Source organism: Anser brachyrhynchus, assembly GCF_964034855.1.
Source record: "Anser brachyrhynchus genome assembly, chromosome: 6".
Taxonomy (NCBI): domain Eukaryota; kingdom Metazoa; phylum Chordata; class Aves; order Anseriformes; family Anatidae; genus Anser; species Anser brachyrhynchus.
Window position 1 is genome coordinate 34,895,855 of NC_137700.1, and position 25,985 is coordinate 34,921,839.

General features: G+C 39.6%; 1 long non-coding RNA gene across 1 annotated transcript in view; it reads right to left on the reverse strand.

The window, feature by feature from the left end:
* Nucleotides 1–25,985, reverse strand: part of LOC308197495 — a 76,997-nt gene that overhangs the window by 7,350 nt on the left and 43,662 nt on the right. The window contains exons 4-6 of the long non-coding RNA XR_013952986.1: nt 21,426–21,579; nt 20,300–20,407; nt 118–16,911 (exon numbers count right to left, since the gene is read on the reverse strand). This is a non-coding gene — a long non-coding RNA (uncharacterized lncRNA). The remainder of the gene's footprint in view (nt 1–117; nt 16,912–20,299; nt 20,408–21,425; nt 21,580–25,985) is intronic.

The following is a 25,985-nucleotide window of genomic DNA, read 5'->3' on the forward strand; positions in this document are numbered from 1 at the left end:
AATTCCTGAAAGAAACTCTCACAGAGAAATCTTGATCTTGGTCAGCTCTTTTTTTTCCCTTTCTGGGTTATGGAAGCTGCAAAGGACACTGAATTGCAAGGAAAAGCTTATACCTACCAGGAGATCTAGCTAACCTTACTGGGGTAAGCACATCTCTGGCACTGGCACTGATTCCATGTTAAAATTCCTTGGGCAGCAGGTCATTTAGTGATTTCCAACCTTAATTCCCTTTGTAAAGTTGCTCTGTAATTGCTCTTTTAATTGGCTCATTTCACACATCTGTCATTACAGAGTTGTACAGGTGAGCCCATAACTTCCAGCCTGTGGAAGGACTCCTGGTGCACGACATGGGGAGAGACAAAGTCCTTCTGAGGCAGGAGAAGATTTCAGGCAAGGACCAGTCCCAGGGAAATCACTGGTGTGCACCGGCCACAAAGGAATAAAAAGAAGACATCATGCTTTTACTACAGCTGCAAATGCAGAAACATAAAACTGCTGCGAGGCTGTTAAATGGTACAGTTCTGCACACTTGGGAAAGGCCAGAGCTTAGTTATGAGACATTTTACAGCCTTCAAAGACTGCTATACTCAAAGTATTCTTTAGAGTTCAGCTTGATGTACTGCTTCATACCTGGGATCATTCGCAGGCAAAATGGGAAAGAACTTTCACGGCTTAGCTCCAATGTGGAGCCAAGCTGGAAATCTGCTGAGGCACTGATATTTTACAGCATATTAGCTGGAAACTTTCCCAAGAACTAAGCAAGCAGTCTTCAATTTGCATGAAAATAATTAGGGGGTTGGCTTCATAATTAATTTCTGTGTTGCACATTGTACTTATTATCTCTGCAGGTACTCTGTGCAACCTCTTGACAATATAGTTGATTTCTAAACATTACAGTAAAGTCCTTTTAGATAATATAATATGGAATATGTCCCTAACTCCACGTGAATCTGGATCTATTACCATGTTGTCCTGGACTGGAACTGTTTTTCTTAGTCTTTATTACTCCTGTAAAGAGAAACTGCATATAACTTTTCTTCTGTGGTGATATACAGAGGGCGAATCTCATGATAAAGGAAACTGATAAACAGTTGGGCTTGGAACCTGCACTTGAATCACGAGTCATTGGTGGTTTGCTTTTTGGCTGAAATCTTGTGGTCCTTTTGAGGGCAAGATGGGACTTAGCATTGGCTGTATAAATGAAAACCATAGAACAGGCAAGCTGCTTTTCAAAACATTCCCCTAGAATAAAAGCCTTGAGACGTGTCATTTCAGTGATTCAGCTAATAATGGCAGTGATTGATTTAGCTGAGCTCTCAGAGAAGCAAGCTGCAGCCATGTGACAGCTTTGCTGTGTGACAGCCGAACTGGGATGACTCTTGCCTCGAACACAGGAGGCTATCGTACGTTAACACTGCTCTACGTTGGCAAGCTCACCTGGTGTTACCTGTAACGGATCTGCTGCTCTGTAGCCGGGTGCTGAGGATCTGTAGGCACCAGGGTTTTCTTGTGGCTGAGCCCCAGGCTGCAGTCAAATTACAACACCGTTCTCAGAGCGCTCCCTTCCCAACCTGGCCATTTTGAGCTGAGAATTACTGCATGACATGAGGGAGTCCCGTGTTACTGGTTTGCCTGAGTTGTATTGTGGATCTATATTCACTGACAGGAAGAAACCAGGAAGAAGCCGTGTTTGAAAAATTTGTTCATTTCTGCAGAAAAATGTAGAGGCATTTCCAGAACTCCCGACACAAAGCTCATTGACATCTGTGGAACTCTCTTTGTGAACTTCTAAGATTGTTGGATCTTATGATCCCCACTGTAGCTGTACTTTACAGGCCTTGGGTTTCTTTTTTTTGTAAAGTCCTCACAGAGTTTACAGGCTCAGTCTGACCAGATGTCACTTTACTGTATGGGCTGGCTTCCCTTAAGGTTAGTCGGCTAACTCTTGTCTCAGGGAAAGCTGGCCCTGTCTAAGGCCACTTACGCATTGTCATAGAAGGACCATACCTTGAGTTAGACTTTAGCTCCTTTCTGTACTAAATTTCCTCGCAAATAATAAAAGTGCAATCCCACCGTAAGGAAAACATGCTGTCTTGCTCTCTCTGCTTAGTGTGGTATTTTCCTGGCAAGTGACAATATATTGAATATACTAACCAGCCTTATAAATTCATTTTTTGGTCACTAAAATTTGTTGCAATTTAGTACATTGAGCAATTCTCCATGTAACATTGTCATAAGAGAAAACATATTAAAAGGCTATCAAAATTGCTGATACCACATTTGTCATCTGAAAACAACTACCATCATTGGAGGCAGAATTATTTGTTTGGGGCAAATTAGCCTCATGACTAACAACTAAGTCCACATGTCTACTGAGGACCTAGCTCTATAATTTGTTTTATAGAAGTAAATTTCTCTTTGAATTTCAAGCTTGCAATGTGGGGTGAACGTGGAATCTAACAGCCCCACTGGGTAAGGCCAACTTACCCCCCTACCCAAGATCTTGTTTCTGTGGGAGATTATAACAAGGCAAATGCATCGTATTTGCCCAAATTTGGGAAGGCTCCTTTCCCAACCTTCAATTGTGAGTTTGTGTATTTGTGGAGTGGGTGGTGGTCCCAAGGGATATTTCCACTATGCATTTGTCCAGTCCCTTTTTGAAGCCATAAACTTTTAGTACCCACTAACACATATTCTGAAGCAGAGATCCATAACTCTGCATTGTGTGAAGTATATACTTTGTTCTAAACCTGCCTTCTGTGAAGAAACTATAAATGCATCTTAGTTGGTGTTTTGCCAGAGGCAAACCATTTCCATACCACACAAGATTTAATAGACCTCTATCATACAACATCTCCCTTCCCTCATTCATCTCTTTTCCAGACTAGTCACTGAACATATATTCCCCTTCTTCGTGTGTAAACTACTCTATCACTCCATAAAAGTGTTGAAATCCTGTGAAATTACCCAGGTCAGGGTGAGTTCAACCATAAACAACAGTGAGCACGGTCCATATCTAGAGAACCTTGTAAATGTTATAAACAAATAAATTGCATTTGCCACCATGTGAATAATTAGCCATGTCTTAAGTGTAAGGCAGTCTGAATGTACTCTAGAGGAGCTCCTGCGTAGCTCTGATTCTCTTCTGGCTATGTGGCCACCTAGTAGCTACTGTGGCTGCTGAGATGGGGGACAAAGCCATTGGCAGCACTGTGATCCCACATGAGAAATGTGATTTTAGTCATGGTGAGGAGCGTGCTTGCAGATTTACAACATGTGGAAGACACAATCTTGCTCCTGTCACTGTAGACATCAGTGACTTGCCTGATACTCCAGAGTCTATAGGTTAAGGGATCTGCTCCTGAGCTGAGGGCTTCCCAGATCCTCTTCCCACAGAGCCTGAATGAGCCTTCCTGATCACACCAGGGCATCTACAGACTTTTCTTTCAATGAGCTAGAACTAATTATGTCTTCTAACATTTCACATTTTGCTGTCTGTAACTTCACAGCCTAGTCTGCCTTTGAGTTTCTCACCCTACTGAAACATTTATTCTCACGAGACCTCCCTTTCTGCAGATCTAGCAACAAGGAGCAGACACTCCTCAGTCTCTGAGCCAATGCCTTGGACTGGTAAGTGAATCTCTTCAGTGTAAAATGAAAATATAAAATTAAAGCATAAAAGGACTGGAAATTCAAGTGAGAAGCTATGCCTTGCAGCTGCGTGTTTTACATTTCAATACCACTCACTGAAATGCAGCCACTTCTGGGGTAGGGAGTGAGACCCACACAGCGCCCTGCTAAACCAGAGCAGGTGGGATGGAAAGTTAGATTAGAAACAATGAGACAAACCCTCAGCATGGGGAACTGTGAGGTGCTGCAGTGCTTTTTATAGCAGAAAAGAGAACTTTAAACCTTGTTGAGCCTGTGCGCATTTCAGTGAGCGAACATTTAAGCTGTGTGATATTTGACATTGCTTTCTGTAAACACATAAAGGATCAGCCAGATGCTTTTGAGTCTGGAACCTAAAATTCCAGGGGGGTTAGACCAGATGTTTAACCCTGTCAACTATTGTCTACTAGTGCAGAGGCTGCTTAAGTTTACTTTTTTTGCACTTCCAGCAAGTACATGAACAACAAGAAACTTTCCACTTTTTACACTTATTAAAAAGTAGCTGAGAGGCAGGAAAATGCTCCTGTCTGTATAGTAATGAAAACCACAATGAACTTTGAAATATATGGTTTGAAATACTGATTTGAGCATCTCAGGGCAATCCTCTTCTGTAATATTCAGCCCATCTCTGTATGCAGATAATTCTGACTCTGTTTGTTCCTACTTTACACATTTTTTATAGGACATGTTCTATGGATGTACAGTCCACATCTGTGACTCAAAGCAAATATAAATAAAATGCTGTAGATTAAACAGCACTGATTTAATTTGAAAATGGCTCAGGTCTTGCTGAGCAGCTGCAGAATTGAAAATCTGGCTAGAAGGGCACAGATATATCTAACTGTCTCAAGACTGTTTCTAGTTTACAGTTATTATGTGGATCATAAAGAAGTAAAACCAGTAAACGCATTCATCATTCAATTGGGAAGAGTTTGGGTTCGATGTCTGATGAAGAAGAAAAAGGTTGTATCTCATACACAGCAGAGGAGAATTTTTCCCAAAGAGATTTTAATGGAAAAAGGTCTCCTTTGAAGCTTTCCCCACAGAAAGTATTTTTTTTTTAAATAGGAAAGAAAAAAAAAGGTAAAAATTTTACTACTTTCTTTTATCACAGAAAATTCTTTAATATTTAAAAAGCTGAAAAATAGTCAGAAAATAAATGACAAAAAGTGCTTTCTTTTTGAAAATTCTATCTTCACTTTTAAGTAACACCAAAGGAGGGAATGTTACTTCAAAAGTGAAAAGTTACACTTAACCGTGAAGGTGCTGCTCTCAGCTATTGTATGATACAGGATTTATAATAACTTTTAAGTGAAAAATAATGAAAAAAATGACCTTTTCAAAATGGCAGTATTTAAATGGTAGTGTTTGAAGCAAGAAAAAAACATCTTTTTCTAGGAACACCTATTTCAACATGTGCTTACTACACCTCCAGCAAGAAGATAATGTTGGTAACAATACTTTGGATATTTGGAATACTTTGTCATATTTTGGAACATTTTTGATTTGGAATGTTTTGTTAGAAGAGAAATCTAGTTCACTTTACAGTATTGATATGATTACTGCTGATCATTAAGAAATTCCTCCTGAAAAAAAAATTAAAAAATGTAGAATTAGACATTCCATTCTTACATGGATCAGCATTATAGAAGCATAAAGGCAAAATTCTCCAAAGATCCAATCCAAAGCCCATTAAAAATCAATGAAAAGCTTTGCAATGGACTTCTAGTTTGGGTTACCTCCCCACTGACTATAAATGAAATTAATCTGTCAGGCAGCAATAATACAGTGATATAATTAACTTGCTTAGAATGCAATCACTTTAACTTTCATTAAAAGTGATGAGTTTCTTTCAATTACCTTGCCAAGATGCATTTTGTTGCTGTTTGCTTGTTTGCTGTTGGAAAAAAATATATCCTTTTTGGTTAATTTCCCTCTGGACTGGTGGTTGTTGCTATAATGAAGTCTGACTTCCAGGGTCATGTTTGCAAATGTAGTGACAAATCGGGACAGCTGTAGAAAGGGGAAATAACAGCCATTTTCTTCCTGGAGCCAGGAGCATGCACATTTCACCCAAAAGTTAATGAGAACTCAATGCAATATTGATTCTGCCTCAGCAGCTCTATGGATGGTAAGCGGGTGTTGCAGTAAGTGATTGCACACATTTTCCAAACAGTGACAGGCAGAAGAGGGGAAAATACAGACCCCGGAGCATCCTAAATCCTGGGTAAATCATGACTTTTGGGCCTCTTTGTTCTGAAAAAAATCCCCAGCAGACAGCCTGCTGTCTTGTACCTCAGGATTTCACTGGGCTTTGGAAACTCAGTAGTTCTCGTTGACTTGTCAGCACCATGGTCAAACTGTGCGTTCTCTGGGGGCAGGAGCTAGCAATGAGCAGCGACTGCCTCCTCTGCTGCATTGTTTCCTTTCTCACCAGACTCTCAGGCCACTTTTGACTGAATCTTCCAGTTTTTCCAGTCTGAATCTCACATCTGACCAGTCTGACAGGGTGGTGGAAAGGTCTACACTTCTAAGTATGTGATACTTCTTGCCCTCGCATCATAAGGGAAGCTGCAGAAAAGAGCTGCACCAAGCCACAGCAGGGGAGGAAAGAGCATTAAATAAAGATGAGACTGTACCAAGTGGAGCCACAAGGAATTTGGCAGGTTGGATTCCCACGGGTTCACATGAGCGTCTTCAGCTGCGATCCACTGAACGCCCGCCAAAGACACAATAGTCACAGGGGCTGTGTCAGCCTGGGCTACAGGGGAGAAGATGCCAACTGGAGTGTGAATTCTCCCTGCATTCACTCCCCACCGCATTTGTATGCACATTAAGGTTTATATTCCTTCCTCCTTTCTATTCCCTTTCAATCTCTTTCCTGAAAGAGATGGAAAGCTGATGAAATTTGAAAAGAAAGTCCATTGTTTTCAATTGAAGCCAACAGTCAGGTGGAACATATAGTCTGTTTTCAGATAGCCCTGAGATGGACTGCTTTTGACCTAGCAAACTAACTGTAGATATTTCTTTATTCTCCAAAAGTTTAAGGCAGGGAAGGTTTGCAAGTATGAGGGTCACAGTGCACAGTCACAGGGAAGTCACAGCACAGTGTCAGATGGTATTGTGATACTAACAGCTGGAAAAAGCTTCAGAAGCGTCTTTAAACATAAGCTTAGGGCTAAATAAATCATGGTCAGATTGGGCAGACAAAAGGCAGGCGAAGAAGTTTGTTTGAGTTCAGCTGTAAGAATCCAGAGAAACGGAGCAAAGAAAAAAACATATATGTATATATGAATTTTTAATCTCAGTGAACCTATTCTGTTTTCACATTATTTAACAGTTATTTTAATATTAAAATCTAGTGTAATTTTAATGGGGTAAAAATGCCATTTAGAAGGCAAAGAAACAAACGAGAAAGTTCCAGTTTAAGAATGCTGACATAAGATGTGATTGTGTCCCTGTTGGTTGTCCCTTCGTGCCCCTTTGCCTACCTGCAAAAAAAAGTTCCACGTGACAACTTCACCCAACTTGACACTTCTTCCATTATTTTAGGTGAATCCTCTGTTCATCTGAGAGGATTCACTGAGGCCACCTGAACCTGGTATTGGGATTATGGCTCCTGCTTTATCCGTCTGTGTAGGAAGCTTTCTGTATCACAGATAAGTTCTCTGGTGCGTAGCCTGATCATTATTCTCCCTTCAGAGACACAAGTTGGTCTCCTTTGCTTGGCCAGATGTGCTTTGGGTGGTACCTGGAGGCAGCTGAGCTGTCTAGTGCAACTCTCCCAACAGAAAAAGAGCAGGCTTTGAGCATCCATCCATTTTTGCAGGCAGAGGGTACCAGTGTCTATCAGGAGAAAAGATTAAGCAGTGTCTTTCTCTGAAAAAGTCAGAAAGTCTTTGCAGCTTCCAGTTTTCAGCCTCAGTCTTTTGTTTGCAGGAGCCTTTACTTACAGGTGCAATTAATTAGCTCCTTATTCTGGTTCTTGTCTTTTCTGGTCCTTGCTCTGTGGTTAATTTGAGGCCAGTCCAGAAGAAGGCACCTATTCAGTGGTCCTGTTCTGCAGTGACACCTATTAAAACCAGGCTAATAGGGGCAGCTGGCAAAATCAAGCAGAAGCTGGGTTGAGTGGGCAACAACATTTTGCTGCCTTGGTAGACACTTGCAGGCGGGGTAAATGATACAATTCGCCCTTTAAACTCTGATTTAGCTCTCTCCTGTTTAGGATTCCCTTAGGATTTTAATTCTTCATTATTTGCAATCTTTAATGAAGGTGATGATTGACAAGGAAATGCCTTGTTAAATCTGGCTTAGTATTCAGCAAATATCCAAAGGGCTGAACGATACTCTAATTAAAACCTATTTGCCTCAAACTTCCTCCGTAGTCATCACAGCCTTCCTCTGTGACTGCACTGTATCTCTTGGCATTATCTCAGGTGTTATCCCACTTCATTCCTCCTGCTGTCATGGATTTGTTACCAGCCTGGTAGGTCAGCGTGAAGTTTGCAGAGTAGCAGGACTTTGGACTCTGAGCTTCCTTAGCCCTCAGGCTCAGTAAACACAAGGCTTTTCACTGCTGATCTCAGTCAGAAGTGCAAACAGCATTGGCTTGCAGCTTGGGGCAAGGTAACCAGAGGATAAGGGGTGAAACATGCTGTAATTATTCTGGTCCAGGGCAAAGCCAGTCCCCATGGTAAAGCAGTGAGCTTCACATGAAGCACACCTGCAAGATGGGGCAGTTGTTTCCTTTTTCCTGGATGTGGGTTTGGTGATCAGAGGTACAGGATGGACATGTTAGGACCACTTAGACATGGTAAATCAGTCTTACACAGAGTTTAGTGTGTTCTGAGTATGGACTGAATGCATGCAGGATCATTGTTCTTCCTTACATCCCTTTGTGACTGAATTTGCACCTTTATTTTAATACCTCTGAAAAACAGAAGACCCCAACAAGCTCCTTCCCCAGTACTTGGCAGGGTCAAGACAAAGGGAAAGCTGAGGCTGTGGCCTGCCGTGAGGACAGAGGTATTGTTCTCCCCGCTCCCTGGCATGCCCTTTTATCCGTTTTTTTCTCATACTTGCATGTGGACCCTCAAAGGGCAGAGATCACCTTTTCACCGAGTGCCTGCCGTAGGCTGGTACAGATGAGTACAGTTTCTCAGTGCTGCAGTCACCTGTGTAGTGGCCGTGAATAGCGGAGGACACGCGTGGCAGCAGGAACAGCCTTTCCCTCTCAGCTCAAGACCAACATCAGAGAGGGTTGTATCATTACTGCTTTCAAATCGTCAGCACTTATCAGCTGTCACGGGCATCTGAAGGCTGCGTTGCCCTCCTGATGCTTTGAGGCCTTCAGAAAAAGCTCAGAAATTACTTCCTTTACCTGAAAACCTTTTTTTCCGCCACCAATTCTCAAAACATAATATTGAAATAAATAGCCTGTCAGAGGAAGAATCCAACTGACATGAAGTCTTCAGCCCAAGTGCCAAAATCAAGCTGTGATGTAAACATTTAAAAAGTAGAGCTTATATTGGTTTTCTTATTACATATTTATCTATATGCATTAATTTGCCTTTCAGGCTCTCCTGTGTAGCATGTCCTGGGTGACCTGTTTCCCCAGCTAAGTTACAGACTGGAATTTAAAATTTTTCAGAAGAAAGGAAGTAAATTCCTACTGGTACATCTAACTTGGCACCCAAGAACACATTAGCTTTCTACTCTTGTTATGTGTACACACAAATTACATCATTTAGGACTGATAGATTAGCAGGAAATTTTGCAGCTTAGTTGTTGCTGAAAAACAGTAAATAAAGTTTGGGGCTAGTTTCCTTCTGTGAAAATACATGCAAAACATTACTTAATATTTAGCAGATTATTCGACATTTGCATACAGGCACAGGCTGTGGCACGGTTTGCTCCAGGTGCCCTGTGCCTCTTCTGTGGCCAGGCTTGGCAGCGAGCCCGATCTCTACACAGCCTTTCCTTTGCCAGAGCTGCTGTGGGGCGGAAATTTCATTTTTCCGGTCAGCTTTACTTTGTACACAATTATTTTCTACTTTTGTCTCAGGGAATTCTTTTTTTTTTTTTTTTAAAGTTATAACGGAAGGTATGTTTCAATCTCTTCATGCTTCCCTTTTTAGTCCTGTCCTGCTGTGATTTACTGGACACTGTTAAACACAAATCTCTGGCTGGAAAACCCAAGGCTGAATGCTCAAGCAGAGGACAATGGTGGCTGAGATTTTATCGGAAGAGAGCCTGTCTCGTTTCAGTGCAGCTCATAATTTAAGAGTGCTTGCCACCTTCTGGTTTGAGAGAGGATTACAATCGTTTAACTACTGGGCATATTGAGGAAATTGACTGTAAAAATGCTGGTCCCATTCCTAATCCCCCTGAAATGGTCGAGAGATTTGCAAAATGTCATAATGCCTGTTGGAGAGTTTTGAAATGAAAGGATAGATCTTTTGTTTTATTTAAGCAAAATGATATAGCGACATCTGGAAATAAACAAACAAAAAGTGATCTTTTAAATGAAATACTTGATTTGATACTACTCTTGCCCTTGAAGACTGACCTTTAACAATTGTGTAAATTATTCAGTCAAATACTGTGAACAAGAATAACGAAAAAATAATCTTAAAAGTGAATTAGGTACAAATCCTTCAAAAGGAAAATAATTTTGAAATTGGGAACTTTGTTTCTCACAAAACTATTTGCAGATTTTGGCCAGTCTGATACCCTTCCATTCAATCTTGTCAGCTGCTATCTGACTGCCCAACTTCAGTGAAGCCACTTGAGAATATTATAAGTGCCGTTTGTGCCAGAGGAGGTTGTACATTATCTGTAAAAAAAGCCACTTTAAAGTTATGGTTACTCAAATAATATGAACAGTGATACTACCGAAAATCAAATCTTACCTTAGACAGTTCTTTACAATTTAGCCAGATGAAAGAGTGTTTTCACAACACACATTTATTTTGTGAAGGCTAGTACATGCCTATTCTAATAGATATCACATTTATCCAAATTCAGGTAACTCATACTTCATTTCGGATATCACAGTACAATCCTAAAAAAACATGTATATATTGAATTCTACAGTGATCGTAATAGAAGACACCAGAGTATCTGAACGCATTCCAGCAGTGCATGAAGCAATGTGACTAACATATGCCATTTGTTTATTCAATTTGTTTCTTCCCAGCATGGGACCAATGGGCAGTGAAGCGGTTCTTTGTGTGTGTGCATTTTTATGATATGCACAAAGAATTATGTTTATATTGGAAAAGGCAGGTCAAAACCAATGTTCCCCATACAGAGGGAAAAAAGCAGTGGGGTTTCAATGCTCCCCAGTTCTTGGTGGTTAACATAATGATCTTGGCCACCACTCCAAAAAATTGTTGTGTGTTTTCTTGGATATAACTTGGCCTTGCCCATCTTCACACTGCAGTGCACAAGCGTGACAAGTCCTTCTTTACCTTTGCTAATTAGAGCAGACTTTGCTGTAACCACCACTGGGCACTGCTTGTGTGATGACTGTGCACAGTGAGGTGAGCAGCAGTTATTTGCCCGCTGTGATCCCCTAAGAAGATGGGGGAAGAGAAGCTGAAAATTGGAGGAAAGCTGGCATGTGTGGAACAGTTGGGTGATATGTTGCAGAACTCCTTGCTGGGGACGCCACAACTCTGTGGGTGCTCAATTCTACAGATGATACAGGAAAGAACTGGAAAAATTAAAGAAAATGAAGCCATGACTTTTTGCCAGGTCCAGTGTTGCTTTTATGCAGAAGATGGGAGGCACAAAGCTCTGTTAACTCTTTCTGTCCAAACAAGAAGGCAAAAATAGGGTCAGAGCCAGTGGGAATAAAGGGAAAAAAAAAAAAAGTCTCTGAGGCATCAAGAAATACTTTTGCACTTTTGCACTTTGCAGCCCAAGTTCACTCACTCCCAGCCTTCCCTAGGGCAATTCCCAGAGGTACGATAGGATCTTGAGGGTGAGGAGCCGCAATCAGCTGAAGAACCAGTGTCTGCTGAATAGGGCAACCAGTGATAGCCATTCTCAGCTGTCCTATTTCCTTACAGATCACTGCCAGGCCCATTCAAAGCTGTGAGGTTTTGATAGCCAGGTGCAACCAAATTGTGACTGGGCAAGAGCTTGGCAGCAGCACATGCAATACTCCCCTCTCTTGTTCAATGCATAAATCAGCTTGTTCTGCCTTTGCACCATGTGAACCAATTGTCCTGCCTTCTGTTCAACCATATGAGAATTAATGAAGGGAAATTGTAGTAAATATGTTGACTTAAGAAGCTTGTTTGTCATCTCGTAAGCTCCATTCATTTGCCAAACAGAAAAAGGACACATTTTTCACTGAATATTTGAGATGACTGTCAAAACCAATTCTGGCTGGCCGCGCTGTAGACAGACCAGTTATGTCTGAGCCTTCATTGGTTGTAAGGTTTGTAAAATGTCCAAAGGAGATCGGTTGTGGTGATGGCAAAAAAATGAAAACTCTCTGAAGATCTGCAAAGTCTTGAGTATCTTCCGTCACACTGGAGTCTATCCACTGAAGACTAAGAAATGAATTCATTCAGCTGAAGTAATATTTCTACAGAACAACAACAACAAAATCTTTGGAGGATCTGAATAACTGCTAATAAAGACAAGGTATCTGTACGTTTCACAGCATTTTTTTTTTTCTTTTTTTCATCCTTAGGATCAATGTGCTGAATTCTCAGATTTATTCATGTGAATCACTTCTGCTTGGTAGATCACTTTATAACCATTTTGAGAATACTGTGCAATCACAATTTCATTGCTGTGACTGCTCACTTAAGTAATACAATATGTATCTGTTCATTATTTGGTTGAATGGAATCCAGATTTCCTAGTGCATGCGTTTGAGGACAATATATTTAAAATTCCCCCTTGGCAAATATTTTTTAATTCTGTCTTAAATAAACTAGTTTCCATGGATGTTCCCGCCAACACATTTATTAGTTCTGATCTTTGGTTTTTATCCAAACTGACCACTTATTTGTCAGTCAAAATGGACAGATGCAGGAGGTCAGCATTTTCTGGGGTCAGAAGAAATGGCATAAAGAAGAAATTCTAGCTTCCATCTCTTTCCATACCATTGAGCGTGCTTTTCATTTTGAGCACGGCTGATTTCACAGCTTCAAAATGACATTTTCAGAAGACAAATCTTAAAACTGCTGTAGAATCTGTTGCATTTCTGAGCACATGTGAGGCTACATGGGAGGAGGTAACAGCATAGTGAAATACCATTCCCATTACAGGAAAGAATGTAGTTGAATTTATCTCTCCATGGCATTCACGGCTGAAATGAAAAAAGACCCACAGGTATGTATGCTGTCGGATGGTGCCAAATACAACCTTAGCCTGAGATCCCTGCTATCTGAAGGCTCATGCTGCATGCTGTAGCTTGTCACAGAGGTAAATGGATGATTAAGTGCAAGTGAGTGTAGCCACAAGCCAAAAGCTTCCAGATGAAATAATGCTCTCTCTCATAACAGAAGCAATTACAATGTAGCTGTCTGTATTGCATTTAACATTGCTACTAAAAGGCTGTGCTACTCTTGAGTGCACTAGTGATAGCAGCTGAAATTTTCTGGCTAAAGAGTAGTTTCTGCACCTGCTGAACACATCCTAAAGCCCTGGGAACTTTACAGAAAGCCAGAGAAAGTCCATACGGTCCCACAGAATATCTGGTTTGGATGTGAATGCATAGCTGGCATACAAAATATGTATGCATTTCTTCCTTTATATACCTCCATACATATGGAGAAAAAGAGAAAATACTCTTAGTCTTATTTTTACTGTATTTCTAACATAATTCATTATTCACTTGGGATTTTTGGAAGATTATGCTCCTAGTTCTTTTATTTTGGATTTTGAATGAATTTTTATGAGAAATATCTTATTTTCTTCTCCATAAAAATATTTCCAGAGCTCATATTTTATTTTATTTAGCTTTCAGAAGAAAGTGAAAGATATTCAGCTTCTCTTCATTTGAATCCAAACTATTTTTTGGCTTTTCAAATTTTTCTTTCCCTCTTTTTTCTTTTTTTTTTTTTTTTGGATGACAGCTGGAAAAAAAAAAGGACATTTTTCAGCCATCTCATCTGGTTGCGTCAAAGTACTCAAGTGCTTTGCATAAGGCAGTGATTTACAGGAAGATCAAATTCTTCATGAGATGATATCTAGAAGCCAGTGCCATAAAAGCATTGCATTGCCTCAACCATGGAGTGTCATGCTCTGGGCTTCTCCATGCCCTGTTTCCCCTGACCTGAGAGGGTCTGGAATGCAAATGGGGGCTGAGGGATCTGATTGTGAAACATGAGTGAATCAATGCTGGGAACTCATGCTCAAAAGATTTGTGTGAGATCCACATTTTATGGCCAGAAGAGTGTACTAGCCAAGTCTTCCCACTCAGAGGTATGCCAGAGGTCTTAGCATTGCTTAGTAAGTCAGTATCAGGCTCATAATTTGATTTGGAGACCTCAAGGACTAGAGAGGTCACCATGTCTCTGGATGGTTCATTAGGTGATTAATTAATTCCAAAGCTTAAGCAAACATTATCATTCATTTCTCACTTGACTATGTCTGGCATGATATACTTTTCCAGATTAAGGAGACTTCTAGTGCATACTATATTTTAGCTGTAGAAAATACTCCTCGGAGATCTTCCCCTGTAGGTAGGACGTCTTATTTGCTACTGAGGCTTGAAGTTATACTTCTGTAAAATGTTTTGCTATATGATCTGAATCTGCAGGTCAAGAGAGGTTTAGTTCAGGGCTCTATTGCACAGCAAAAATCTGCTTTCTGTGTAAAATATATTGCAAGATTAAATTCACCATACTACAAATATTGACCTTACAAATTCTAAAGTCATTTCCTGTTTTCTGTTCTCTCATGTGTATAGAAGCCAAGATTCATAGAAAGGGAGAGATGGATTTCAAGAAGTAATTTGTTCTTCTGTCCAAATCACCTTCAGATGTAACCTACATAATTCCAAAGGCATCTGAGTAAACCGTTCTTAAAGAAACTTCCCATGATCAGATCACTTTGTTAAGCAGTTACACTAATTTGTTTCCTGCATATGACTCCTAAAACTTTTTTTCAGAATCCCCGTTTTCCTTGATGTCTCAACATACCATTTTTCTGCTGGGTACCTTGAAGTCATTTAAATAGGCCAGATAACCAAATGATGCTAGAGCCCTCTATATCACTCTTCTGCCCTTATCTTAGCAGACTGCCAGTCTCATCCATACTCAAAAATTACTTCATACTTCCCTGCTATTCCTTGATGAAATATATATAACAGTGTAGCCCCAAAGCAGAATCACTTCCAGAACATCTACCTGAGAGCTACACCTTTTGCTAATGATTTTGTATTGGTAGATATGTTCTAAGACTTGCCAGCCACTTCTTTGTCCATATATTGTATTTTTTATTAGCTTTGATATTTAATGAATCTTTGTGGTAATTCTATTTCAAACACATCCCCCCCCCAAAAAAAAAAAAAAAAGTAATATAATAGATTAATAGAAAGTACAGTTGGGGAAAATACACGGGATGAACGATTCTATCTCATACCCCAAGGCAGGACTGGCTGTATCAATATCTTGTTCTAAGAATATTACAATTTCAGAGATACCTTTATCATCCAGTCTTGCAATCTTGTCAAAGAACAAATTAAGTTTTGTGTGACAAGACCTCTTTTCCACAGAGCAATGTTGATTGACATTAATTACGTCCCTTTTTCTTACTTCCTTACCCATTACATTTAAAAATGTCTTTCAATTTCAGGTGTTCATATTTGAACATCCCTTCAGATGTAGAAATGAAGAATCTTCATTTTGCTCCGCAAGAAATTTCATCTACTCCCAGCTAGATATCATCAGGCTTTTCATCTTGATCCAAAATTAAAGCTTGATTCAAAGATCATTAAAAACAGTAGGAGTAGTTGCAATTATTTAATAAGACAGGTCTTTTCTATTATTTAAAAAGGTTAAAATAGTTGTCAGCTTCTTAATCTAAGTAAAAGTTCCAAATGGGTAGATTTCATTTTATAGAAACAAAACATGACATGGGAAAGTGAGGAACAGTTGTCTGTTTCATATTCATACGCCAACATGTTGTTGGAGAATTGGCCTCCCTCTTATAGTAACAGCCTACAAATCACCCCTGGCTGCTGGAAAGTGAGACATGAGCAGAAAGTAAAGTTTGTGGGTAAGAAGATCAAAGTCTCAGACAGATAAAGAGCCCATGAGAGACAACTGTATGCCTACGATCTTGTTTTTGTTATGCAAGTTTTTTTTCCTACAGATACTCACATAGCATATGGACAGTTTCTGAACTTCTTATATTAGCTGTGAACCAACTTTCTGAAAATACATTTGTGTTAGAGGCTAAATATTTCCCCCTCCCCCTCACAAAAATATTCTCTCTTCTTTTTTTTTTTTGTTTTGTTAGTCCTCACTATTCATTACACACATTGTATCGTAAACTAGAGGACATCTACTAATATACTTTTGTTTGTTTTCTTTTATAATTCAGCTTGTTGATCAGATCAGATTTTCATGGGCAGTCAAATTGTTCTCCAAGTCCCCAAAGTGACAAGCATCTGAATTATTATTATTCATTTTCAGTTTTCATATGCGGACTTGAAGATTAATGTGTTATATGCCATATAAAAACAGTGAGTAAATTAAGTTTTTTCCAAGGGAAAAGAATGAATTTTTAAGAAAGTAATTTCTAAGTAGTACTCTTTGTATTATTTTTGCTTCTCTTTTTCTGTTTTACTTTTATATTTGAAAATATATTTTAGCCATATTTTATTGATCTGATTTGGTAATTGAGGTCAACATAGAGGGAGAAAAAAGTCACTTGCTACAAAGGCTGCAAGTTTGTTACTGAAAACGTAGTTCCTAAAAACTGTAATCTATGAAGCAGTTGATGTAATCTTCCTGAGTTTTTTCAGCTGGCTGGAAGGTGTATGGGTTTGTTAACTGCATGTAGTCTTTTTTGCACAGGATACTAGAATCCCCTTAGCTGTGATTCTTGTGAAAGGGCATTTTCCACTTTGTTACTCACCTTGTGTCACAAGAAGAACAGATTGAAGCTGGTGTTTCCCAAGGGAGGTGGGTCTCTATCTCCATCTGTACGTACACCCACAGGAATTAATGGTAAGTGACTCGCAGTTGCACTTGTAATCATGCTTGCTCACTAGGTAGAAGAGAAAAAAATATCATCTGGTAGCCCTGAAAGTCCTGCTGAAACAGATAACGCTGTTCAAATGTTTCTTAGTCAATATAGCAATACATTCACAGGAGCCGCAGAGCTATTCCAGCAGTGACCATGAAAAACTGCCAGCTCAAGGCTTCTTGGGCTCCAGAGCTAAAACTTGCTATCCTGAAGATGATGATCCAGATCCTGGTCAGGATGAGGATATCATGTAGAAGAAGAGGAACAGAGCTGGGTCTGTCCAAGAGGAATATAGATTTGAGTTTAATGTTTCTACTGTCAGAGGGAAAATAAACAGCAGTTGCTATCAGCCTGCATACCAAAGTCCCCTCCTCAGCAACAGATAGCCCTGGATGGTCCTCACACTGAAAGTTACAAAGTAGTAATGGGACCATGATTATGACACTATCCTCAGCCCCAAAGTCTTGTTGAATACGCTTGGGTGTAAGCACAAAAAGGAAGATACATTTGCAAAACAAATTGTTTAAAATTTATTTAGACAAATGTAAAATTAAAATTCCAAACTGTTATTGAACTGTTCATTATATTTCTTGTGTTTCTGTCTGAATTTTCTGTTTTTTGAAGAACCACTGACATCTCAATAAAGACCAAATTTTCTGATTATTTTGTTTTCTGACTTGAATCTGAGTGTTTCATAATGCATATGACCACATACACTAGTTATTAAAAAAAAGAAAGAAAAATTGCAATGCCTCATATTAAAAAAAAAAAAACTAATTTAGTAATATGAATGTTATGATGAAAACAACTCTATATTGCATATCATTCAAACAAGAGAAAGAGTATATGAATTACAGAAAGTTAAGTAGAAGAAACTCATGTAACAGATGTATGTGGCATGATTTTTTCAGGAGATGTATGATAGAGTTATATGAAAATACCAGAGAAAAAAGACTTTCATCCTCTGCTCCCTAAAATAACAAAACTGACTTGAAATCAAAGACAGAAAAGCCTTGAATTATAAGGTTCCCCTTGGCTGTATTGATCTTCATTGAAAAGTCCTGTGTCTTACATCTGTTCAGCTATAAGATCAGGATAATCTCAGCATCTGCATCTTTAGTGACATGAGAAGCATTCTGATGGGAGCATTGTAACTAACACATAGCAAGAATGGACAAAGAAGGCTATTCTTATCCCCGAGAAGGCCTGCTCAACTATCTGAACAACTGCATAACATATAACAAGATCAACTACCTTGTTAACTCATCAATGAATATAATAATTGTAATAATTCAAATAATTCATAAAAACTAAGAGAAAGAGGATAGATAGGAAGACTTCAATGAATGAAGACTAGCACTGAAAAGAAGAGAAAGAAAAACAACTCTTACAATAACTAAATATTTTACCCATCCTGAATGAATTGCTTTGAAAGAATGGTCTCATTCAGAAACAGATGTTAGAGACAATCCAAAATTCTGCTGTCAAACACTTATTTTTCTTGCACTCATTTTTGTATGTTTTATTCCTCCCCCCCACTCCCTTGCTAATTTTCATTACTTGTTTGCTATTGCTAATTTTGTGTGAACAAACAACTTTCTTTCTGACCTTGTGGTTGACTTTAAAAAATGATTTGTTTAAAATTCCAACCTTCCCCAGTTATTAAGTTAAATATTAACATTTCAGAGAGATTACAGTGCTCCTTCCCAGAATGATTTTTCACTATTCCCACCTCATTCCAGCTGTCACTGACTCCAGGTAAAAGCTAGGAAGTATGTGTTGCTTTCCTTTGGTCATTTCTGATCATCTGTCTCATTCACTTATGTCTCCCATCTTAGAAACACCTCCTTGGTCAACTGTAGTCATGTTTGTGCAATACAATTTGTGATAGCCCTAACAGTGACTGGCAAGACCACAACACAATCAGACAGGCAGAACCAGACACATGGCAACCTGATTGCTATTGCTGCTTGTAAAATCTCCTCATCCATCCATGCATGACTGATGTGATCAAATTTGTTTTATTTTATTTTTATTTTTGAGTTTTGTCCTCTTCTCGTTTGTAGGTAATAGTATAGTCCCCAAAGGGGGCTAACTTGTTATTACTGTCAATTGAATGTACTGTATACTTATAAGTCTCAAAATACCCATGTGAGAATAAGTTCCATGTCTACTTAGGGATTAAACCCTGGCACTGCTGACAAACCCATGGAGGACTATTAAATGCAGAAATATACCTCTGGCACAGGAAGTCTCTCAACCACAATTTCCTGGAGGCTGTGAGAGTATTTCAGGAGGGTATCATCATACAGACATCTTGTTTTATATTTTCCAAGAGGCATCTGCTATTGGCCACTGCTGGAACTGAGAGACTGGAATAGGTGGATGTATCACGTAAATCACATCTGCTGTTCTTATATAATGAAACTGATGGGAGTTTTTACCAAACACCTCAGTGGGGAAAGAATTCTTTTGCTGTTTTCACAATGGCAAAATTTCATTACCTAAGTAAAAGTTCTCCCAAATAAACACATCAAAGTATTGGTGTTTGTGCTTAGATTTATGCTTTTATAGCTGGACTGCTTCCAACACCTCGTTCATTCATACACAGCTAGCTTGGGTATCTTCATACTAAACTGAGGTCTTTTATGTAAACCAGTCCTGTTACATGGAGATTTCCCTTACTTATGGGAAGGATAATCCCAGATTTGCCAGTCTTGTTGGATCTGTAGGAAGCACTGCTAGTGCAAAAGCATCCCCTTAGCTTAAAGGTAGTGTTGGTGCATACTTTCTCTGTAATCATTGCCGTAGTCAAGTGTTCACCTGCTTCAAGAACTATGCTAAGAAAACAAGCAGAAAGTGCAGTTTTAGGAGGGGAAGTAAGTATTCCAGGGTTTTTTGCCTCTCCTAGGGCACACTCAGACACAGTCACAAAGAAAGAATTCTTCAAAAGACATGGGACAACAAAGAAGATCCCTGGGGTGGGAGGACATCTGATCAGTAATTTGTCTGTGGTATAAAATTTGCTTAATAATAAATGCTTTCAGAGCCCAGGTGTTGAAATGAATTATATTTATCCTACCCACCTAAATGACTGTACTTGGAAAGAGAACCCTCCTCTAATTTATATGGAGGTCACTGTTTCTGGTCAAATTTTAAACCTACATAGTCCAATAACAGCTGAAATGATTGGGGATATATAGCATTGTTCCTGTTGCAATGCTCGCAGCAATAATAATGATTAAAAAAAAATCTGATATTTAAGAATGCTTAAGCAGTCAAGGAATCTTATTGGAAGAAAACCCAGGTGTCAAAGAGCAGGCAACATAGTCTTTTTCCCATAAAAGTGCTGTCCAGCCCATATTTTACATTTTTTTCCTTTCACCCATTGTTCTGCCTTCTCATATACCACATAAATCCATCCAGTGAATTTTCTACCATCCATAAAACAAGCCCCAGATATTGGAGGGTACGATTGTTTGAAGAGTTGCTTGACATGCATCTCTGTTTTCCATTCCTAAATGTAAATAAACTGTGGTTAGTCCTAGCATACGGTTTTCATTAAGATTCCTCATACGACTGCAAGAGCAAAATTAGGAAAACAAACTTATTATTACCAAAGCAGCTCACTGCCTCTGCTTTCAGTGCATGAGGCACTCAACTACATAAAAACATAGGTCAATTGCTTTAGATTCAACATGACCTAGTTCTCCTATATTGTTTTCTTTCTTTCTTTCTTTCTTCTTCTTCTTTTTTTTTTTTTTTTAAGGATCTAATGCAGCTGAAAATAATGTTTATGGCATTCCAAAGAAGATGTGCATCTGTTACTTGAGTACAGTTCTTAAATTTATGTAAATTTACTGTTGACTTCAGATGGGAGATAGCTGGGCCCAAAAATATCGCAAAAGACGTAATAAACTACCTGTGCTCCCATCTAAGTGATTCCATAAACTAAAGTTCAGGAATAGAAGCAATGATATTTTTCTGAGGCAGATTCTTGGCTGATGTAAATGTTGGTAGGAAGGCCACAAAGATAGTCTTGAAATCTGATGATGCAAGTAGGCAGCAGTTCTCTTGGCAGCTTGGACATCACCTCTATACCAATACCAGCAAGGAGAGACCCAAATGTTTACACGAAGACATGAGGTGCTGAAGTATTTGGTTACCTATTTCTAAAAAGTTTATTGGGACTATTTGCTCCAGTCAATTCTGTACAACATTTCTGCCCCCACATTCTCCCCAGCCTGTTGCTCTGTTCCTGTGACTTCGACACAGTCCAGATTTCTGTTTAAGTGTCCTCGCCGTGGTGACATTGCCATTTCCCTTCCTCCATCAGCACTCCCTGGACATGACCTAGTTTCCACTGACTTGAGCAAGATTCATACTGAGCCCTTTCCTCTCTCCTTTCCCTGTTCACTATCGACTCCTGTTTCCTATTGATTCCCATTTACGATCCAGGCTTGACTGTATATTAATGTTAAATAGCTTTAATGGTATTCACCTACTGGTAACCCAAGTTGTGCTTGTTTACTCACCCACTTGCTTAATGTAGCGTTGCTTTCAGATTGTAACTTCGCCCAAGACAGGATACTCTGTACAGCATACAGTAATGAGGGAGCAGTCATAAGGCCCACAGCAGCATCCTGGCCAGTCTGTATTTTGTCTTATGTATTTGGGTGACAGTAATTCCTAAGGGAAAAAAAAAATAAAGTTAGTAGAGTCTCATGGTCACAGCTTCACATGTCTCCCTTGTCTCACTCAATGTTTTAAGGGGAGACAGGCAGAAAAAAAGAAAAACACCTATTTGAGTCACGGGTCCTGCACTTCAATAGCTCCTTCTGTCCCTTGTGATTTCCCTCTTGGCTTGGGAAATGATGAGAATGGGGACAAGTGATGCCTGCTGGGCATCGTGGTTCATTAAAAGAAAATTATGGTGAATATAAGTTTCTGAGATCTGTGACAAAATGGCATGCTGGAAATTTTCCTTCAGTCAAGGGACAAAGCTGTCCCAGGATTGTCCCCACCTTTCAAGAATACTTGCTGACATTAAATTATACCTACAGTTTTTCCATCTGTAAAATGTGGTTAATGGTGTTGCCTTCCTTTATTAAGCTCTGAGATCTCTAGGGATGAAATGCACTACATGAGAGCTAGCAGCCTTCCTTGGCTTCTGTGTCGCCCATGTTTCTCTGCTTTTGATACAATTGTTTGCCCTTTGTGTTCTCCATTGAATGAATTCCTCTCTTACAATCATAACTCTGAATTAGGTCAGAAACTTTCAAACCTTTGGTCTAGCTTTATGTTACTTAATGGTGAAATAGAGCTGAGTGTGGACCTGGACAAACGGTTTATTTCATTTATTGAAAAACACAGATATTTCTGTATAGCTTTTGCTAGCAGAATTGCTGTGAGTTTTACACAGTTAATCTTGGAGCAATGCTGCAAAATGATCACAAGAACTGGCATGACTTTTCAGGAACCTTTCATGTTTAATGGCACACTGTACACAGAGAAAATAACCAGGCCCCGCTCCAGTCCACTTTACATCCCACTGAGGTTACAAGGTTGGCTCATGTGACAACTTGCTTTGGGCTGAATCATCCGCAGAGCCTGAACTCACAGACTCTGTGACTGTAATTATAATCCTCTATGACTGGAGCTAAAACCACCAGGTTCATTGCTTAGAGGCAGCAAGAGCCTTATTGAACTTCTCTGCACTCCAGCCAGCAGGAAGCAAGAAAAAAACAGTTGGGAGAGCATCATACCAGGTGCAACCCTGGGTAGAAAATGTCTTCGATAAGGTTTCAATGAATAAGTATCACCTGTCCTTTTCACCCTTCAGCCATCATCAAGAATCAGAGATTCTCCTTAATATGTGCTACTTAACACAGCACCTGATTTCTTGAAAATTAATTCAGGCAAGTCTGCAGCTCATGCAAGTCTCTGTGATGTAACCCTTTAAAACAAAACAAAAAAATATTTTCTTTTCAGACAGAGTGAGAGACAGAACAGGGACTAAGGGATCCTGTGATAAGGATGTTATGTCAGCTGAATATTAAAGCAGTCATATAAAACCTGGGTGATATGCTAACAGCTAAGCAAGTGTGGGATAAGCTCTGCAAGAATGGGTGAAAAAACAAACATTTCTCACAAAGGTCACAATATATTCCAGATGAAAATGTTAACCATTAAAAGTAGTCTCAATGGGTATGAATAAATTAACATCAGGGTGAAATTTTTATTCAAAATTTGGATTTTTTTCAGCCAGAATTTCTCATCCAAGCTTTCTCTTTGTGTAGCAGAATCCCCTAGAGTTTGAGAGGGCTCAACTCCTCGTGGCCATGTTCTGTTCCCCTCCACAACTAGGTCCTGGCTGTTCAGACTTCACTATGTTGCACCTTCCAGTAATAAATTCAACTGATGTCTTTAAAAATGACAGATGGGAGCCTATTTTTCTCTCTAACTTGATTCAGTCTGAACATAATTCTGGCATGCAATGGGAAAGGGTTGCTTAGTGTTTACCTGAAAAGGATCTCTCAAGCCAGTACTCTTTTACGGGAACTTAGATATCCCTCTGCTCTGAAATCTCAGATGATTCAAGCACTTTTTATGAGCTGGGAGATGGGAGGATGAAGTCCCTCTCCAGTAAATATTCCCCTGAGTGGGGAGTGATTTTGAAAGCAAACTCACGGAAGCAGCCCAAGTCCCTTGTAGTCACAGTCTTTGCATAGTAATACAACCAAGAATTAGCGTTAAAACAACATTACACTAAACTTAATGACTTTGCCTTGCTCATCTCTACAGTGGTTAATGAAACATTATGAATGCAAAGCAAATAGTGTGTTCATGCTAGTTCAGGATCACATGGCATCTGAATATGCTGCATGAATTATTCACATGGTTTTTCTTCACCAGTATCATCCATCTCCCATCATGGAGTGAAGCTCCCTTTCTGACTTTAGCAGGCTTGTCTAAAGCTGTTCCTGTTGCACTGAGGAAAGTTTTGTTTCCAGTGTGTCAAATACATATGAGAGAGGTTACCTAGTAAATGAGAAGTGCTAAAATATTAATATTCTCAAGAAACAAGAGAGAGAGAGGAAGAGCTGACAAGCTTCCTCCCCAGAGGGGCGAAGGTCTTCTTTCTCTCTCTCTTTCAAGAACAAAATATCCCAAGAGTGGTGCACATTTTTTTTTTTTTTTGTACCACTGTCCTACCCAGAGCTCCTTCTTCCCTTTTAATTTACAATTGAGCATCTTGTCCTCCCACAAACTCCACATGGACCATGGTACTCTTTATGGAAATTCAGCACAGTGCAGGGGACAGCAGCATAGGAATACATCCTCTCTGTCCAAACAAGAGTCACTATAGGTAGAAGATCAGAGCCCAGCTAGCTCGTTAGACTGTGCAGAACTGTTCTCGAGGCAGAGCCTGCCTTTCTAGCACAAACTAAATTTCCTCAAAATCAAGATATGCCTACTTTTCCTATTAGCATTCATAACAAACCCAGCTTTGAATCAGTGTGAACTTGATGATGCTTGTGGATATTCTTGTGGATATTCAGCTCAGGATGTTCTTGATTCTCCCTAAGCTTTTCCTTCAATCTCAGCTGTTTAAATTACTGAGATAATTATTGTTTGACCTCCATGACTCTTTTTCTACTTTTTTTTTTCTTCAGCCAGAAAGTAAGGGGTATTCAATTTTGAGTTAAAAACCAATGTAATCCATTTTTTCAGCATTGACCTGCTGTTTGCCTGTCACCAGGAGGCAAATATTTGCAGTGATTTGGTCGGTACATAGAAAGTAGATTGATAGAGAGTCAATCAACATGCCAAATACTTTGCTATTTACTTTCATGAAAGGCTAGTGAACATACTTTTTTGTTTGCTTTTATTTTTTCTCTTTTCTCTCCTTTTTTTTTGCCTTTTTTTTCTCCTTTCTGCTTACCTTGCCTACAGGAGAGCCAATAAATTTGTCAGCGTTTCATTTTATTCTCCATTAATCCAATGAAGAAAGTGTTTCTAATTGCTTAAATTTAAAATTTATAGGGTATGCAGCATAACACAGAGGGTCTCAGTCTAACAGATCAGCATATATAGCATGTCACAGCACTGATACCAATCAGAGAAAACCTACAGATAGGAAGCAAGCCAACATACGAATTGCCCGGGAAGTCCTAGAACATTTTAGGGAAGAAATAAGAACTGCATGTGCTGACAGGTGGAGTGGCGGGGGTCTTACCCTCCTCACCCCCAACAACTCAGCTGTTCCAAATATCTCTGCATTGAGAGAGGCTGCAAAGCCTATACCTTTCCCTCTGGACTCTTGGAGCTCAAAGACACTGTAACAATGGCTGTAGGAATAGTAGGTAAAGCCTGAGTGACAAAAAAAACAGTAAAGGTTTATGCTCTTGTCCTGTCAGGGGAAGTAACTCACCCTGAAGTAAGCTGTCCTGCAAACTCCAACAGTATTCTGCTCCCTTATAACTTCATACTTGGCCAACTTAAAATACTCCTAATTGTGTACTACTTCCTATGCTTGCCTTATATTGGGTCAGTTATTGCAGATGATCCATGATAACACATCCTGGTGATATCCTTCCTTCTCTTGAGGTCCCTAGTTCAGTCACACATCCCACTGTACCTTAACCGAAAGTCTGTGAAATCTCTGTGGGAAAACTCTCTCACACGAGTTGGGCGAATGGTACTCAGGGCTACAATATCCTTCTTAGCCAGGACCACAATTCAGAGAGCGTGACAGTGATACCTGGTGAGTCACTGATGTGGATTTTAATTAAAACCCACAGACTTGTCTTCTCTGAAACAGTTGGGATATTTTTTGTTGTCACCTTTATGTGGAAAACAGTTCCCGAGAGAAGTGTGTCAGATTCCCAAAAGCACACTGGGTCAACCAAACTGTCCCTGATCATCAAGGACATGCTGTGCATCCAGGAATGCTTCTAACCTTCTGGATCAGTTTGTCCCAGCTATCTCCTAACTTCTGATCAAAGTAAATTGGATGTGTTCACCAGCTCTAGTGTTATCCTGGTTTCCTCAAGATATCTCATGACTTCTTTCAGAGAAGTCTTAAAACGGGT